This window comes from Nannospalax galili, unplaced genomic scaffold, assembly GCF_000622305.1.
Source record: "Nannospalax galili isolate Female #2095 unplaced genomic scaffold, S.galili_v1.0 scaffold281, whole genome shotgun sequence".
Taxonomy (NCBI): Eukaryota; Metazoa; Chordata; class Mammalia; order Rodentia; family Spalacidae; genus Nannospalax; species Nannospalax galili.
In genome coordinates this window covers 3476803-3485120 of record NW_008349068.1, presented here as the reverse complement: position 1 = coordinate 3485120, position 8318 = coordinate 3476803, and the positions used below count along the sequence as shown (strand labels likewise).

The 8318-nt window shown below is 41.9% G+C and overlaps 1 protein-coding gene across 3 annotated transcripts in view; it reads left to right on the top strand.

Annotated features, from left to right (window-relative positions):
- Positions 1–8108: 8108 nt before the first annotated feature.
- Positions 8109–8318, top strand: part of Ino80d (INO80 complex subunit D) — a 72992-nt gene continuing 72782 nt past the window's right edge. For 2 of the 3 annotated variants that reach the window (XM_029569930.1, XM_008846176.3), the window contains exon 1: positions 8126–8280. The gene's annotated coding sequence lies outside the window, so the exon portion shown is untranslated. Of the gene's footprint in view, positions 8281–8318 lie in introns of all 3 variants that reach the window. The other variant, XM_017801396.2, reaches the window with a different exon arrangement.

The window sequence follows — 8318 nt, the reverse complement described above, 5'->3', positions numbered from 1 at the left end:
TGGGGGTGGTGTGAGTGCCACAGTGCATGTGTTAAGGTCAGGGGAGTGGGTTTTCTCCTTCAACCTGTATGTGGGTTCCGGGTATTGAACGTAGATCGCCAGACTTTTGCAGCAAGTGCCTTTACCTGGCTGGCCCCACTTTCTAGTTTTAAGTATATATAGCCAGTGTAGATCCTAGCATCCACATCAGGCAACTGACAGCTGCCTGTAACGCCAGCTCCAGGGGGATCCAACACCTCTGACCTCTGTGAGCTGTTGTACATGCTCCCCCCTCCATACATATAATTAAAATAAAAATAAATCTTTTTTTTTGTCTTTTTGAAACGGTCTCCCTGTAGCCCCAGCTGGCCTGGAACTATGTAGACCAGGCTGGCCTTGAACTCACAGAGATCCTCCTGCCTCTGCCTCCTAAGTGCTGGGACTACAGGCATATACCACCATGCCCAACCTATAAAAACAAATCTTAAAATCTGAATTACTTAGATTTATTTTCCTTCTTTGTACAACCATTTTTGCCTTTGATGACCTTCCCTTTTGAACTATGGTAATAGTTACTCTTTATTTGAGAATGGATTTCCCCCCTCACTTTCCCACATTTACTACTGAACTCTGGCTACCTATAACAATGACATGATAAAGACCATGGAGGCCAGGAAGTCCAAACTTATTAGTGGGCTGTGTTCCACAATATCTGTAAATTAGTTGTCTGGAACATGGAATTTATTTTCCCATGGAAATAGTGGTTACATTCCCAGCGGGTCTATAAAAGCTTGTTTAATCAGGAATGTCACAGAAATGAACACTGTCATCTTTGTGCTAACCTCTACTTATTATCGGGGTCTCTGTGGATTTCTCCCCTTACTACAGTGTTCCAGCTAATCACCACTTTGGGGATACTTTTTTTCTCGTTACAAATTATAGAAAAGATTGATTATCATTGGTAATTCTACCTAAATCCAATCTTTTTTCAAAAAAATATTTTATTATTATTTTATGTGTATGAGTATATTGCCTGCCATGTATGTGAGTGCACCCATGTCGTGCAATGCCTCAGAAGTCAGAAGAGGGCTTCGGATTCCCCTGGAATTGGAGTTAAGGACAGTTCATAGCTGCCATGTGGGTGCTGGGAATCGAACCCAGGTCTCCTGCAAGAGCAGTCAGTGCTCTTAACCGCTGAGCCATCTCTCCAGCCCCCCAATATTTTTTTAAATTTTTATTATTTTTATTTTATGTGTATGAGTGTATTGCTTGCATGTTTGTGAGTGCACCTGTGTTGTGTACTGCCTCAGAGGTCAGAAGAGGGCTTTGGATTCCCCTGGAACTGGAGTTAAGGACGTTCGTAGCTGCCATGTGGATGCTGGGAATTGAACCCGGTCTTCTGCAAGAGCAGTTAGTGCTCTTAACCACTGAGCCATCTCTCCAACCCCCATAAATCCAATCTTTAATCTTGCTTTGAGGTGTTCCTTTTTACTAATGATTACTTAAAACATGACTTCCATTGGAGAGTCATTTTCCTAACATTAAGAGTTAATACAATGCCTCCAAAATGCTTACAGCCCAGGTTACCTGGTCACATTCTCTGCTTACAGCTTGATAAGGAAGTGGCCCAATGTCTGGCCCATACTGTCAGCACTGTCACTGACCCTTGAGTTTGTGGAGGGTATGTTTTCGGCTTTGAGAGAACTTAAGACAAATACAACAGTTCAGAACCCTCAAACTAACTCTTTTCTTGTATTTTAGCCTGAAATCAGGTAATAGTTCTGAGGTTTGAGTGATCCTGGTGTTAGAATTTAGATTACCTGGTTAATGCTTATATGTTACTTTGACTATAGTTGAATACATTTTTACAGAAACTTCATATTCAATCTAAAGCTATGAGCGTGTGCTCAATACAATGCTTGTTTCAGAAACAGTTTTTCATAGGGTCCAATAACCACAAAAAACTCCAAATCTTTGTTTTAAATAAAAATACTACCAATGAACATTTCTAAAACAGAAATGCTTAAGAGTGGAAAATAATGTCTATGGTCATCTTAATTTGGTTTTAAAAAGTTAAGATACAGGGGCTGGAGAGATGGCTCAGCAGTTAAGAACACTGGTTGTTCTTGCAGAAGACCCAGGTTTGAATCCCAGCACCCACATGGCAGCTAACAACTGTCTGCAACTCCAGTCCCAGGGTATCTGACAGCCTCTTCTGACCTCCGTGGGCATTGCATGACATGGGTGCACTTACCTACATGCAGGAAACACACACATACACATAAAATTAAAAAAAAAAAAAAATTAAACTACGGGGCTGGGCATGGTGGCACGTCTTTAATCCCAGCACTTGGGAGGCAGAGGCAGGCGGATCTTTGTGAGTTCGAAGCTCAGCCTGTGGTGGTCTACATAGTGAGTTCCAGGACAGCTGGGGCTACAAGGAGACCCTGTGTCAGAAAGACAAAAAAAAAAAAAAAAGTTAAGATACACTGCTCACTTCCATTTTTTCACTATAGGAGACTTAGGATCTGCTGCCCAGGCTAGAGTGCAGTAGTTATTGATAGTCATGGCTCCACAACTGATCATCAGTTGTGGGAAGTTGCCATATTGATCTTGAATTTAGCATGGACTACAGGTCTGCTTAGTGCACTACAGCATCAAACACCTGGGTTCAGGTAATCCTACTGCCCAGACTCTCCAGTAACTGGGACTATAACAGGTACTTTCCATAGTACTTATTGACATTCATTCATTCATTCATTCATTCAGGGTCTCTGGAACTTCCTATCCTCCTGCATCAGCCTTCTACTACTTGGATTACAGGCATGAGCCACCATGCCTGGGTTTGGCATACAGTCTACTCTAAGAAGTATAGAAAATGCTGGGTGTGGTGGTGTTTACCTGTAATCTCAGCAGTTAAAGGTGGTATATAGAGGTCAAGGCTATCCTACAGTACATAAGAGCCTTATCTCAAAAACAAACCAAAAACCCCCAACCCGCCAATCCTGGCCCCAAACAAAGAAAACCTCCTTAAACTTGTCTGTTGCTAGTGGTTTCTTTCACCTTTATCTTCCTTTCATTCATTATTTGGGGGAGGGGAAGACTTGGTGATTCTGTCAGCAAACATTTGCAGACTAGGCTGGCCTTGAACTCAACAGAGATCTGCCTGCCTCTGCCTCCCCAGTGCTGGGATTAAAGGCATGCATGACCACACCCGGCTTGACTTTTTTTTCTTAAAGAAAAATTCTTTTATATATATTATTATTTTTATTTTATGTATATGAGTGTATTGCCTGCATGAATGTAAGTGCAGGTCAGAAGAGGGTGTCCTATTCCCCTGGAACTGCAGTTATGGGCAGTTGTTAGCTGCCATGTGGGTGCTGGGACTCAAACCCGGGTCCTCTGCAAGAGCAGCCAGTGCTCTTGACTGCTGAGCCATTCTCCAGCCTTAAAGACAAATTCCCTGCAATTGTAGCTGGCCTAGAACTCACTATGTATGCCAGGCTGTCCACCAGCTCAGTAAGATCTGCCTGCCTCTGCTTCCCTACTGCTGGGACTAATGTGAGTTACCACTCTCGAGTGAGACAGACTCTTAAGGATAAGATGTGTTATTTTCTTTTTTAAATATTTTATTATTTTTACTTTATGTGTATGAGTATATTGCCTGCATGTATGTGACTGCACCAGTGTCGTGCAATGCTGTGGAGGTCAGAAGAGGGCTTTGGATTCCCCTGGAACTGGAGTTAAGGATGGTTCATAGGTGCCGTGTGGGTGCTGGGAATCGAACCCAGGTCCTCTCCAAGAGCAGTCAGTGCTCTTAACCACTGAGCAATCTCTCCAGCCGAATGATGTTATTTTCTTAATAACTTCACTATAGTATTCACAATAAAGCGGTCACTATTTTTTAAAAAAATTATTTTTATTTTATGTGTATGCGTGTATTGCCTGCATGTAGGTAAGTGTACCCGGGCCGTGCAATGCCTGTGGATGACAGAAGAGGCTATTGGATCCCCTGGAACTGGAGTTACGGACAGTTGTTAGCTGCTGTGGGGTACTGGGATTCAAACCTGGGTCTTCTGCAAGAACAGCCAGTGTTCTTAACTACTGAGCCATCTCTCCAGCCCATAAAATGGTCACTTTTTACAAAACTAAAATCACTTAATAACAAAAGGTAGCTCCAGCTGGATGTGGTGGTGCATGCACATAATCCTAGCACTTCAGAGGCTGTGGCAGGAGGATTATGAGTTCAGGACTAGCTAGCTTGGGCTACATAGGGAGTTCAAGGCCAGCCTGGACTACATGGCAAGACCCTGTGTCAAAAAAAAAAAAATCAAAAAAGAAAGAAGAATAAAATAACACGTACATGAAGTGTCTAGGAAGGTTATCAAGATAGGTACTCAACAATATTTGCTGAATTTGAGTAGAAAATTTCATTGGGGAAAAAAAATAGGGCTCCTCAAATTGTGTTTGTAATTTTGTTAGCATGTGCAGCTTCTAGGACATGGCACTTGAAATAATTTTAACCATCAACCTAAATCCTGGGATGGTAGGATGGCTCAGCAGGTAAAAGTACTTGTTGCCAAGACTGACAACCTGAGCATGATTCCTGAGGCCCATATGGTGGAAGGAGAGAACTGAGAAGTTGTCTTCTGATCTCCATAAGAGGCATGTGCATACACACACACACACACACACACACACACAAAATGTAATAAATCTTGACAGTCAAGTTTCCCCATACTGTAAGTGAAGTGGGATTTCTTCCTTCTTGGTTGAACTGTTATCCCCCAAATTTTGGCTGTTTAGCTAGGATGAATAAACATGGACTATAGACATCTATAAGTCAGGCTTTATAAAGAGAAAAGCACTGAAGTCCTATGAATATGTATCATAGCCTTATCTAGTCATGTTTCTTTGGTGACAAGAGGGATGACTGTATAAAAAGATGTAGCCAGTTTAATGCAAATACAGCTTAACTTCTTGAAACACTGAAAGCATCATCTATAAACAGTTATGGCACACAGAAGGAAAAACATGTTGCTGGCAAACATGCTTTTCAAGTCCACTAGATATAAGTTAAGGAAACTAATTTCCTTGTTATAGCCACTGTGCTTTATCTCCAAGTGTTAAAAAACAAATACTGTGCTATGTGTGGTGGTGCATGCCTGTAATCCCAGAACTTGACAGATAGGAGGATGGCTGCGAGTTCCATGTCAGTCTGAACTACATGATGAGTTCAGGGCCAGCTTGGGCTATATAGTGATATCCTTTTTTTTTTTTTTTTTTTGAGACAAGGTCTCCCTGTAGCCCCAGCTGGCCTGGAACCTGCTATGTAGACCAGGCTGGCCTGGAACTCACAGAGATCTGTTTGCCTCTGCCTGCCTCTGCCTCCCAAGTGCTGAGATTAAAGGCATGTGCCACCACACCCAGCCTATCCTATCTTATAAAATACTTTATTATTTTATGTGTATGAGTGTATTGCCTGTGTTAAGTGTACCTGTGTCCTGAAATGCCTGAGGAGGTCAGAAGAATGCATCGAATTACCCTGGAACTGGAGTTATGGACAGTTGTTACCCGTCATGTGGGTGCTGGGAATCAAACCCAGGTCCTCTACAAGAGCAGTCAGTGCTTTAATGGCTAAACTATCTCTCCAGCCCCATTGAGTGATATCCTATCTTTTAAAAAAAGTAAACAATAAAATTGAAAATATAGCACAACTTCACAACTAATGTTTCCAAGAGGATAGGGGCTGGTTAAGTTCACATAATTATAATACCATTTTTTTTTTTTTTCAATCAAAGAGGGCAGCAAAGCTCACAAAAGGTACTATATTAAAATTTAGGTAATAAAATGAAATTTCATAGTAACTGACATATGTATTACATGAATTAATATTTAGAGTAATAAGCTGGACAGATGGCTCAGCAGTTAAGAACGCTGGTTGGTTTTACAAAAGACTCGGGTTCGAATCCCAGCACTCACATGACAGCTAACAACTGTCTGTAACTCCAGTTCCAGGGGATCCGACAGCCTCTTCTGTCCTCCTCTGAGGGCACTGCACAACACGTGTGCACTTACGTGCAGGCAAAACACTCATACACATAAAATAAAAATAATAAATAAAATACTAAAAAAAAATTTATTTTTATTTTATGTGTATGAGTTTTGCCTGAGTAAAAGTGCCCATGAGTGCAATGTCCCCAGAGGTCAGGAGTGGGCATAAGATTCCCTGGAACTGAAGTTACAGATGGTTGCTGGCTACCAGGTGGGTGGTGGGAACTAAACCTAGGTCCTTTGCAAGAAGAGCCAGCGCTCTTAACTGCTGAGCCTCTAGCCCCACAAAAACAGACATTTAAAATGCGGTCATCAGTTACTCCAAAATGCTTTGAAATAAATTTCAATTAATGGGATTAAACTTGTGCATCACCACACCAGGCTTGTAGTAAATTTTAAAAGAAGAAATTAGTCTACAAATTCAAGACACTACTATTACAAATTCATTCCCACTAGGTTAGCCACTATCTAAAAATTAAATAAGAAACTTTGTTATAAAATTCCTTATTCTTTTAGAACATAACAAAAAGTCTGGTCATTTTCTACTGTTCTTTTCTTCACAAATATAAAAAATGCCTCTCCACGTCATTCTCCTCCACAGCAGTGCTGCTGGACCGGATGCAAGCCAGCGTCACCTTTTCTGGCACCTCTGTGCTCAGCTCAGTTTAACTTTGATCCCATTTATGTACTAAAGTTTGCTCATCAAAAAAAAAAAAAGTGTATTCATGACCACCCCTTACAATCTATGAAAAGTCACTCAACAGGCTGGCACCACTTTGGAAGTTCTGAACATTTCAATGCTGCTACAAAAATAAACACATCCCTCAATCCTGTGTTATGAGCAGTAGACAGCAACATGTGTAATCCAAACTTTAAAGAATTTACATAAATTTTGAAAAAGCACTCAAATGAAATCCTGTAATTCTTAATAAACAATTTTACTTAAGAAAACCCAAAACATCTTTCAATCTATTACCAGGTTTACAGTAATCTTTCTTCTTGGGCACACCATAACAGACGTGGTCAGCTATACAAAGAGAGCTTAAATACACAGTGCTTTTATTTGAATTGTGAAAAATAAGCAGCTGTATTATGCTTTTGTGGAGAGGCAATAGGTTTTACTTACATTTTTGCTTTGAGATAAAACAAAAGATCTCTTTACAATTGACTTGCAACAACCTCAGTTTGGCGGATACTATGCAACACAAAATCTTAATTATAATACGTGAAAACAAATACATATATATATATATATGTATATATACAACACAAATGAGCAACAAAATAAAGACAATAAACACGTTTTTTGAAGTGAAAATTTACAAACTGACCACCAGATACAAAATTTGGACCTGTGATTGAGAAAAATCATTATTAGCCAGAAAGAAAATTAAAATATCACTGTCACCAACATGGAAAAAGTTAAAATGGAAAACAATATCAGAAAACCTGTGTCTTGTAAAGGTTTCTTTCCATCAGGAGGTGCAGAAAGAGTCCCCCCCACGGAGCAAAAGAAAACGTTTCCAATGCACTCTCAATGTCTTCCCTGCTTTAAAACCCCAGGCGCCGGTGTAGACGGCGGGTGTGAACTTTTTTCCAGAGATGAGAGGTAGCAATATGTACTTTAACCGGAGCCAGTGCACTTTTCCCCTTGGCCCCTCTTTCCTCTGCCTCCAAGATGGTAGGAAAGTTGTCGTTTCGGAGGGCAGAGGAACTGCTCTCTGGTGTTATGTCCTCGCAGTGCCTGTAGTGGTGCTGTAGGAGGCTGCTGCCTCTTCTTGTACAGCCCCGGCAGCCCTGCCTTCTTGGCTGGAGAGTATATTCAGGGATTTCCCCTTAATAATCACGGACCCTGGGAGCACTTTTTAGTTTCCAAAATAAAAATATGATCCTCACCCCACTTGGTTGACAGGGAAAGACGCTTGCCGAAGCCCAGGGGGGGAGCAGTAGCAGCGAGTTTCCTAGTCCAATGCCAGCGCCTCTCTGATCTGTCAGCCCAGCCGAGGGAAAAGAGGGGAAGGAGGAAAAAAAAAAAAAAAAAAAAAAAAAAACCCAAGAGGGGAAAAAAAAAAAAAAAAAAAAAAAAGCAGCTGAAAGGTAAGCAGAGGCGGCCCCAGGCCCGGCCCACATCCCCGGGCTCCCGTAGGGCGGCGGGCTGGGCCGCGCAGGCAGGGCGGGCGGCGAGCGCGCTTACGTGAGGCCGGGGATTCGCCGGCCCACGCCAGGCCTCGGGCGGAGAATGAAAGGGTGAGTGGGGCTGGCGCTGGGGTGGCGGGGGCCGGGGG